Consider the following 9,475-nt stretch of genomic DNA (forward strand, 5'->3'; position numbering starts at 1 on the left):
TTTATTTTCACTTTTATATGCATTTTAGCAGAAAAAAAAGATAGGGTTGGAAAGGTTTGGCATTTTTATAGATCATCAAACATTTGTTATCTGTGACTTGTTTGGTATTTAAAAAAAATAATTAATCGACAACCCTGAATACTACTACTACTACTACTACTACTACTACTACTACTACTACTACTACTACTACTGCTACTACTACTACTACTGCTACTACTACTACTCTACTACTACTACTACTACTACTACTACTACTACTACTTACTACTACTACTACTACTACTACTACTACTACTACTACTACTACTACTACTACTACTATCTACTACTACTACTACTATACTACTACTACTACTCTACTACTACTACTACTACTACTACTACTACTACCACTACTACTGCTACTACTGCTACTACTACTACTACTACTACTACTACTACTACTTCTACTACTACTACTACTACTACTACTACTACTACTACTTCTACTACTACTACTACTACTACTACTACTACTACTACTACTACTACTACTACTACCACTGGTTTTATGACCTTAAAATAAATAAATATATTTTCAACCACAGTCGGACTAATGATATTACAAACAGTCCCCACAAAAGTATAGCTTTAAATTATTAAACAAGTCTGCTGATTTAATTAAATTATAACTGTATTTTAGAAAATAAAGAAAATGTCAAAAATAAAACGAAGAGGTTTTGACATTTAAAACGTACCTCTTCAGTAACATGTAAAGACAATACAATACACACAAACAAATCTTGTCTTGTTGTCGTCTCGGGTTTGCTCCTCTGTAATCTTGTAACAGCGTTGCTCTGACTTTTGTGAAGATGTGTAATCTGGATACTTCTTCACTCTGTACCGATCAAGCCGCAACAAATATTGAGAACAACCGTGCTTCTTTATCTTACTTACGTCCAACACTTTGCACTATCCTTTTGGATCTGAATAGAGATTTGACCGAACAAATTCTTAACGGGCACCTTTATATTATCACACTCATTTATGGAGATGTGATATTACGACATACATCGCTCTTTAATTCGTCACCGAACCGACCAGCATTTAATATTTTTTTTATAACACAATTATAGTAGTAGTTTTGTCTTCTCTCTGTTATATTTAGTTTGGTACCGAACCGGCCAGCATAACACAGTTTCAGCCTTCTCTGTGTTATACTTTATTGGGACATATGCATAGTAACAGATCTGCCTTCTCTGTTCTATGATTTTATTGATCTTTTTTTTTTTTTGATCTGACTGATATTGCATTAATTTGTCTTCTTTATGCAATGATTTTTTGGTCACCCGGACTTACACAGTACAGTAACCTGCACTATGCCTTACTATTCATGTCCCGAACGTTTTTCACACAATCAAACCTGCAAGTGACGATTTGCAGGCTGCCATGGGTTTATATATCCATGTTGAGTAGTATTCATAGGACGACTGAGAGGCGTTGTCAACACAAGATAGCATAGCAACATGTTTGAAAAATAGCAACTCATGGTCGCCTGAAGCTAAGATCCCATTGAGACTTAAGCTCGTTCTACAGTAATGTGACAACTACTACTACTACTACTACTACTACTACTACTACTACTACTACTACTACTACTACTACTACTACTACTACTACTACTACTACTACTACTACTACTACTACTACTACTACTACTACTACTACTACTACTACTACTACTACTATTACTATTACTACTACTGACTACTACTGCTACTACTACTACTACTACTACTACTACTACTACTACTACTACTACTACTACTACTGTACTACTACTACTACTACTACTACTACTACTACTACTACTACTACTACTACTACTACTATTACTATTACTACTACTGACTGCTACTGCTACTACTACTACTACTACTACTACTACTACTACTACTACTACTACTACTACTACTACTACTACTACTACTACTAGTACTACTACCACAAGCACCCCCTGCCCCGTGTTGGTAACTAAGTCCTCAATGTTCAAAATCTACTAACTGTGTGCGTCCCTGACATAATCAGTCACATGGTGAAGATTTTTGTTTTGCGTATTTGTTTTTTTTTTGTTTTTTTTTTTGGCATTTTCTGTAAATGCGACATACCCAACGTGCTCAAAGCCCTTTATAAAGGGTCCCTGAACAACAGCAACATGTAACGTGTAGAACGGAACATGACTCCTGTCAAGCGATATACAATTTTTTTCCGACAGAGTCAAAACTGTTAACGGGGGGGGGGGGGGGGGGGGGGGAGACCAGGTAGTCATTTTACACCTGAGTACGCTGTCTTTACACAGCCTTATGCCGACAAAATCAAAAAGACTTATTCACAGTATATCGCCTCATACGATTATTATGGTGGAGTAAACTTGAAGTGATTTTAAAGTTCAAATAATCAGAAATGTGACATTTTGTTAAGAAACGATATCCGTTTTACTTCATATTCATAGACCATACAAACATAAACCAATTTAAATATTTATGACTATAGATTCATTCTTACACCAAATAAATCACTCACTATACTACTATACACTATACCATTTTGAGGCAGTAAGTCATATATATTATCATATCGTCGAATTGTCAGAGCAAGCCGGGCTTACCAAAGTCGTTGAAGTCACATATTGGTCAATGAAATTGTTCCACCGTTTCATTAAAATGAGAGTTTGTCCAAATATATTTTAGACTAAACCCCTCAGTTGGAACAGATGTGAATTTTTATCGTGCCATACAACTTTTGCTTGACATGGCAACATTGTAAGTTCAAGAAAAAAATCAATATTCATATTGAGTTCATTACTTCGAGGAGTACTGATAACGGCCAGAGTTCTGTCCGGTGCTAACATGTTTTTTACAATGGCAAACACGAGGATGTTAATGATTGTTAAGTATCAGTCAAAGTTATGTTGTGTTCTATTTATGATTTCATTATGGTGTTGCTATTCAAACGGAGCACAAAATATCAACGTTGCTTTGGGCAAACCAACGAAACAAAAAGATGATTATCGTGATGGATCAGGCAAGTATTACAGAGCAAAAAGGCGATCCGCGGTCTTTATCGGGTATTTTGTTGGGTCAAACCAGAAAGTCATAAAGCTGAATGTTAGGTCTAGATTACAATTTATTTTACTAGTTAATTGTCGTACTCTGGAAAAACGAGTGTTCAAAAAATTTGGCTAGAAAACTCGTCCTTCAAATATGACTCTCCTCTTGTCAAAAACTCTCAAACATGGGACTTCGCGAGGTCGAGATGGACGAGATTTCTGGCCAAAATTTTTAATCGAGTTTTTCCAGTGCACGACAATGTATCACCAAGAAGAAGAAATATCATCGTTCCTTAGCAACCAACATGAAAACCATCACATTTGTTACGATGCATTCATCATTTTTTTCTTTCTGATTTCTTTTGATCATGACAAAATGTAAAGAATTTTTTTGTTATATCTAGTTATAAGAAGTAAATATTGGATTGTGGAGCACGTTTTGCTAAAATATATTGACAGCAAGAACTTAAGGCTTTTGTGTTTGAGTGAAAAAAACTGTTTTTATGTGGATTGTGTGGAGTTTGGGTGAAATTCTACATTTGTTTAAAATGTTATACTCCTGATTATTTTTGCTTTCGACTTTAAATATTCAAAATTTGGTCCACTCCAAAATAATACCGAATTGATGCGATGGGTTACAGACAATTTGAACATATTTACAGATCTGATGACACAAATAGTCATGGTCTCATCGTTCCGATGAAAATACTCTCACGCTGATGAAAAATAGTATCCATTTGCAACAATGTTAAATCGAGCCCATAAATGCACCCGGTTAACAGACCGGAAAATATGTCCACGTCGATCACAAAGAACAGAAGATGTTCTCTCCATGTCATTAAATTTTATTCTTATGAGTAAAAACTTTTCTGTAATTAAATTCTATCAGAAGACAATTTTGAAGTCTCAGCCCATTAAATATAAAATGACATTTTATTTTAACTTTATTACCATAATAACCTTATGAATTTTTCTTCATATTCTCCATAGCGTCTGCTTCTTTACTTCTTTTTTTTTTTGGCGCCTTGCTCGTTTTGTGAACAATCAATTTTTATTATTCTGGGTGTCTATAAGCCTTTCCCTGCTTTTAAAGACTTATTATTCTAAAACCATTATATATATATATTTACATTTGATTTTAACTATCATCGAGGGAACAGTTATACAATTAAGCTCATTCGTCATTGATCCAAATTACTTCATCAAACTTAGCAAAATGAACATGAACTTAAAAGACCTCCTTTTCTCTTTTCTTCTTCGGAATCACACGGTGCAACAATATTCATACTGTAACCAACATTGTATTGTTCCCATACGAAGCCTCTCCATTTTCACTCTTTCATATTTTCACGATCACAAGCTTCAGGCAGACCCTGCCGTTTTCTATTAAACAGGTAAAGAAATTATGAACACCGTGTATATTATTTAACTGCTTAAAACGAATGTTGATTTTGTTATTTGGACATTCTATAACTTGCATAAAATCAAATTGTCTTAAATTTTCAATCTTGAATCTTGAACTATAATCGTAGATTAGAGGATGCGGTAGATGAATTAATGTCGAATCTTGTCAAATGTAATAACTGAAGAAAAGTATTCAAATATTATAATTAGACTGGGAATACACTTGCTATATGGATTAATTAATATAAACTATATAGGTGTGATATTTTAGTAGGGTATATTGCCCAATTAATGATAAAAACGTTGTTTTGGGGCTACTTGGGCGTTGTGGAAATTTCAACCAATGGGAGAACGGTTTCGATCATTCCAGTTTTCCGGTCCGGGCATCAGTAAGACCCACGACACTTGAGTTTGGCTTTTAGGTGATATTGTATTGTTTTACTTTCATTAATATTGACTGAAGAAGGGTTTTTTGAACACGAAACGTTCCGTGATCGGTATTTTGTTCTTCGACTCTATTATAATTATTTTTGTTTATTATGAAAAAAAGAGTCACATAAATCAAAATTTAATAGCATAGCATGCATACCAAGGCTTTGATAAAGTTATACAAATATTAAGTACTTGCTTGCAATTCATATTTATAACTATTGATTAAAACGAAGAAAATTGTGCCAATGAACAGTTGATAAAATATTTAGAAAATTATATATAAAAATTGCCATTTGGCAAGTCGTCTTATCGCATAGTGGATAAACTGTTTGACTTGTAACCTTGATTATTCGTGTTCGAATCTTTCAAAAGCAGCTTTTTTCAAATGCATTAAAAAAAAAATATAATTGTTATACTAATCCGAATCCAAATACCAATACCGTATTATGTCTGACTCACTCACTCAATCCTCTACGGGCCTGCTGTCACTTGAGGCGATGCAAGTTATCTCCACCTGGTCCTGTCAGCAGCTATTCTTGGGGCCATCTCGAGGGACAGACCTCTCTGCTTTAGGTCCCTCTCTACGGTACGTTTCCAAGTCTCCCTGTGGCGGCCTCGCTTCCTCTTTCCTTGGGGTGTCCATCGCAGAGCCTTTCTTATCAGTGTTTCATTAGGTCTGCGACAGACATGCCCCAACCGTTGCCATCTTCTCCTTTGAGTATTATGTCTGATTTATCTTTTTTTTCTCTCGGTTGGTGGTAGAGCATTGCAACCCAAATATTTCTGAAAAAGTGCCAGAGGAAAAATTGAGCATTTATATAGCGCAATATTCACTAAATGTGCTCAATGAACTTAACAAGGGTCCCTCGCCAACATCAACACTTAACATGTAGGACGAGATACGACATCTGTGAGGGGATACTACCTTTTTTCGGATAGAGACAACGATGTTAACTGCCAGGTACTCATTTTACACCTGAATACGGTGACAGAATGAGAGTAGAGAGCCTTTCCCAAAGACTCAACTATGCGCCGCTCTGAACGGGACTCGAACCCAGGAATTCCGATCCGATGTCAGATTGTCATATCACAAGATCGCTATAGCCACACAAAGCAGAGAGAAAATTACAACAACAAAAAACATCCCAAAATATCAGCATACCTCGACTGGGGATCGAACATCAGAACACTTGCTTTGTCTAGCACTGTTTAACACACACCTTTTCAGAGCTTAATTTTGATAAGGCAGAGTTCGTGAGGTCCTCCTTCTTCTCTTCCGGTTGTAAGCTCACTGGAAGTGTGAAAACAGTTCTCCGGACAATGCATAGACAACGGATAGTTTAGAAAGTGGCATAACTGTTTTACTTTCAGATGACGGGGTGTAAAAGAGGGATGGATGATCTTTATTAACAACCAGCATTTATTTATGATAGAAAATAAGATACCACACTCTGAAATCAGAATATCAGTTGCATCAAAAATCATCCTTAGACAACAACAAAAATAGTTAGAACGACGTGAAAAAAATGTATGTCAAAGAAAGGCTCTTCACCACAAAACTGTAATTTGTCGGCGTTATATGGATGTTAAAAAGGAATTTGAAAGTTAAACTGACCAGCATAGTAACATTTTAGTTTCGGTATTGTATTTGTTTTCCTCGAATTGTACTTATATGCTGGTTTTATAACCAAATTGTTATGGGCTCATTGTTGTAATGGATTCTCCAGCATGTGCACATTTCACTCTCCAATATGTACATATTGATTCTTAAGTATGTGATCATTGATTCTCCAGAACTTGAACATTGATTCTCCAGTATGTGCACATTGATTCTCCAAAAATAAAGCATAAAAACCTGACCAGGTTTTGGCTTCAATTTTTAGCTTCTTAATTACTCGAGCGTGAAATTCCGTTTTTGAGGCAACTGTTCCTATTGACTAATCATGTTACTTCTCTTTTTCTTCTTAGGAAAACCATCGAATGCTGTAGACGGTAATCGAAACTCAAATTACATCGGTGGAAAATCTTGTTCCTGCACAAATGCTGAAGCAAACACGTACTGGGTTGTAGATCTACTTCGGGAATATCCGATTCATCGGATAAACATCACAAATCGAGACTCGTTTGAGTATCGACATAAGGACTTCTATATCTACGTTTCGAATTTGAACCCTTTCCCAATACCATCCCAAGAAGGAAGTTTTACAGGTCAGTTGTGCCTCTGGTATTCTCAGAATCTCCCAGTCAGAGGACCTCATTCCCTCTTGTGCGATAAAGTGGTTACAGGTAGATACGTCTATGTTTGGAAAAAAGCCAACGAACATCTAACTATTTGTGAATTTGAGGTCATTGTGGATAAGGAATTGGAATCAATGCAAGATGCGTTCTCTGTGTTTCAGGGGAGAAAGAGTTCTAGAGCTGCGTTTTATTCGACCTTTATACGAGCTCCCACCACTATTACACCAATGAGGTGCGTTATGATATGCTTCTCATCGTCGGGTGGGTTTGCGACCATTGTGCAGATAGAAAAAGCAACCGGGAAATGCGAGTGTATAGAGGAAAGTGGACTTACCGTGCCAGCAATTGACATTGTGGACAGTGGTTGGACTTTGATGAAATCTCTGCGAAATCCCGAAAATCCGTGACTCATCGCCTTAAAACGGGATTATGCAAGGGTGATCCAGATTCTTGTTAACGTTGTCTCTGAATTCTAAATTATGAAATTTTATTTAAATGAATGTGACCCATTATTAAATATGAAAGTTGCTCTATAAACTGCTTAACTCCCTCCTTACAGACCGTTTTCAAGATTTTTCAAGAACTGTTACTCCAACCCAACACAAAAATTGATATTTTACTATCAATATCAAAAGCAATACGTACATGCTCTACATTATTTATTGAGCAAAACAAGCTCTACATGACAGCACAACGTTTTTATGGATATAACAAAAAGATTGCAATGTGCCAAACAAATTTGAATTGGAAAAATGCTCAGTGTATCGAAACAAATATGGCCTTTTTCGTTGTAAGATATTATGGAGCAGCGTGGCTCAGCGGTACAGTCTTTGCTTCGTACCCATAAAGTACAGAGTTCGATCACCCGCCGCTGCGTTGTGTGGCCTTGAGCAAGTCAGCTAGCCCTAGCTTAATTTGCGGCGCTGCTCTGCGGCTGGCGCCTGGGTTATTTTATTCTTCCCTTGGAATAGACCATAGATACAAATGTTCCGTTTGGGATGAATAAAGGACTTTTTATTTCATTATTTAATTTAAGGTAGGGGTAAAGTCTCAAATTTGTTCTCTAAACAGTTTTCAAATGAATTTCATTTTTCAGAATATCTTTCATCCCAACATAATAGTAATACCGAATTGAGGCGGTTTAAAGACATAACTTTGATAAGAGGAAAAACATGTCACATTAACGATGATTCATATTTATTTTATTAAAGTTTTACTTTAGTAAGATCTGAGCTCATCTCACTCCAGTTATATTTCGGTAGGCTTAGAAAAGCTTTACCTTCTAATATTAGATTATCTTTCCTTTAACAGCCTTCTTTTTGAATTCATTTCAAACTAGTGAATACTTTTTGTTCTACCTTCTGTCACGTAGCCACTTATTATAAAAGCTGATCGATTAAATCTTCCTCACTCACTTTGCTCAATAACCTATGCCCTGACGGCAGTGGTGTGGCATGATTACAGTATAAGGTGGTGCCAGAATCAGAAGACTAAAAACATGCTATATTATCTAAATACAAAAGAAAGAAAGAAAAAAATTAAAAAAAAGACTAACTCAAATAAGTAACAGGCGGTATATATACCATTTCTCAGTTTAATTTTTGTTTTTGTTTAATGCTGTCAACTATTTTAAAAAAGATGGATGCGGTGCCAGGCACCAAATCAACCAATATAGCCACGCCCCTGCCTGACGGCCGGACCACTCCACTCCTTATATCATATATATATATTTAAAGATTTTTATCTTGCTATTGGGACTTGGTCAAAACTCCAGTATTTGATTCGAATATCAAGAAAACGGAACGTCATCGTTTACATTTGCCAGCCACTGTCAGGAGTGTCGTTCACGGATATCCCTAACCATATCCTCTGCCTAGGACTCACCAGTCTACGCACCTTTGTCTTCAAGGTCCAGAAATTATGTAATATTGTCATCTTATCATTTAGATATGAAGTGAGTAGAAAAGTGCCAGAAGACAATAGAGAATAAAAAATTTTTTTTTTTTCGCGGCGGTGGTGGGGTTTGAACCTGCGACCTTATTGGTACGACAACTCCGCCTGGCAGGTGAGAGCGTGGCTCTACCGTGTGAGCTATCCACGAACACAAAAATATTCGTTTCAAACCCAAAGTCATTTCTAGATCCCTCTCTCACCCACTTCTTGAGATCGCCGATTTCGTTCACCACCATCGCGAAGTAATTTTGACCAGCAGTTAAGCTTAATAGCCAATATTCTCATCACAAACATATAACATAGAAACGATTGAGACATTGAGTATGCTCCGGTGTATGGGGTGAATTTTTAATTCAG

This window comes from Berghia stephanieae, chromosome 9 (assembly GCF_034508935.2).
Source record: "Berghia stephanieae isolate SIO BIC M18660-M18661 chromosome 9, UCSD_Bste_1.3, whole genome shotgun sequence".
NCBI lineage: Eukaryota > Metazoa > Mollusca > Gastropoda > Nudibranchia > Aeolidiidae > Berghia > Berghia stephanieae.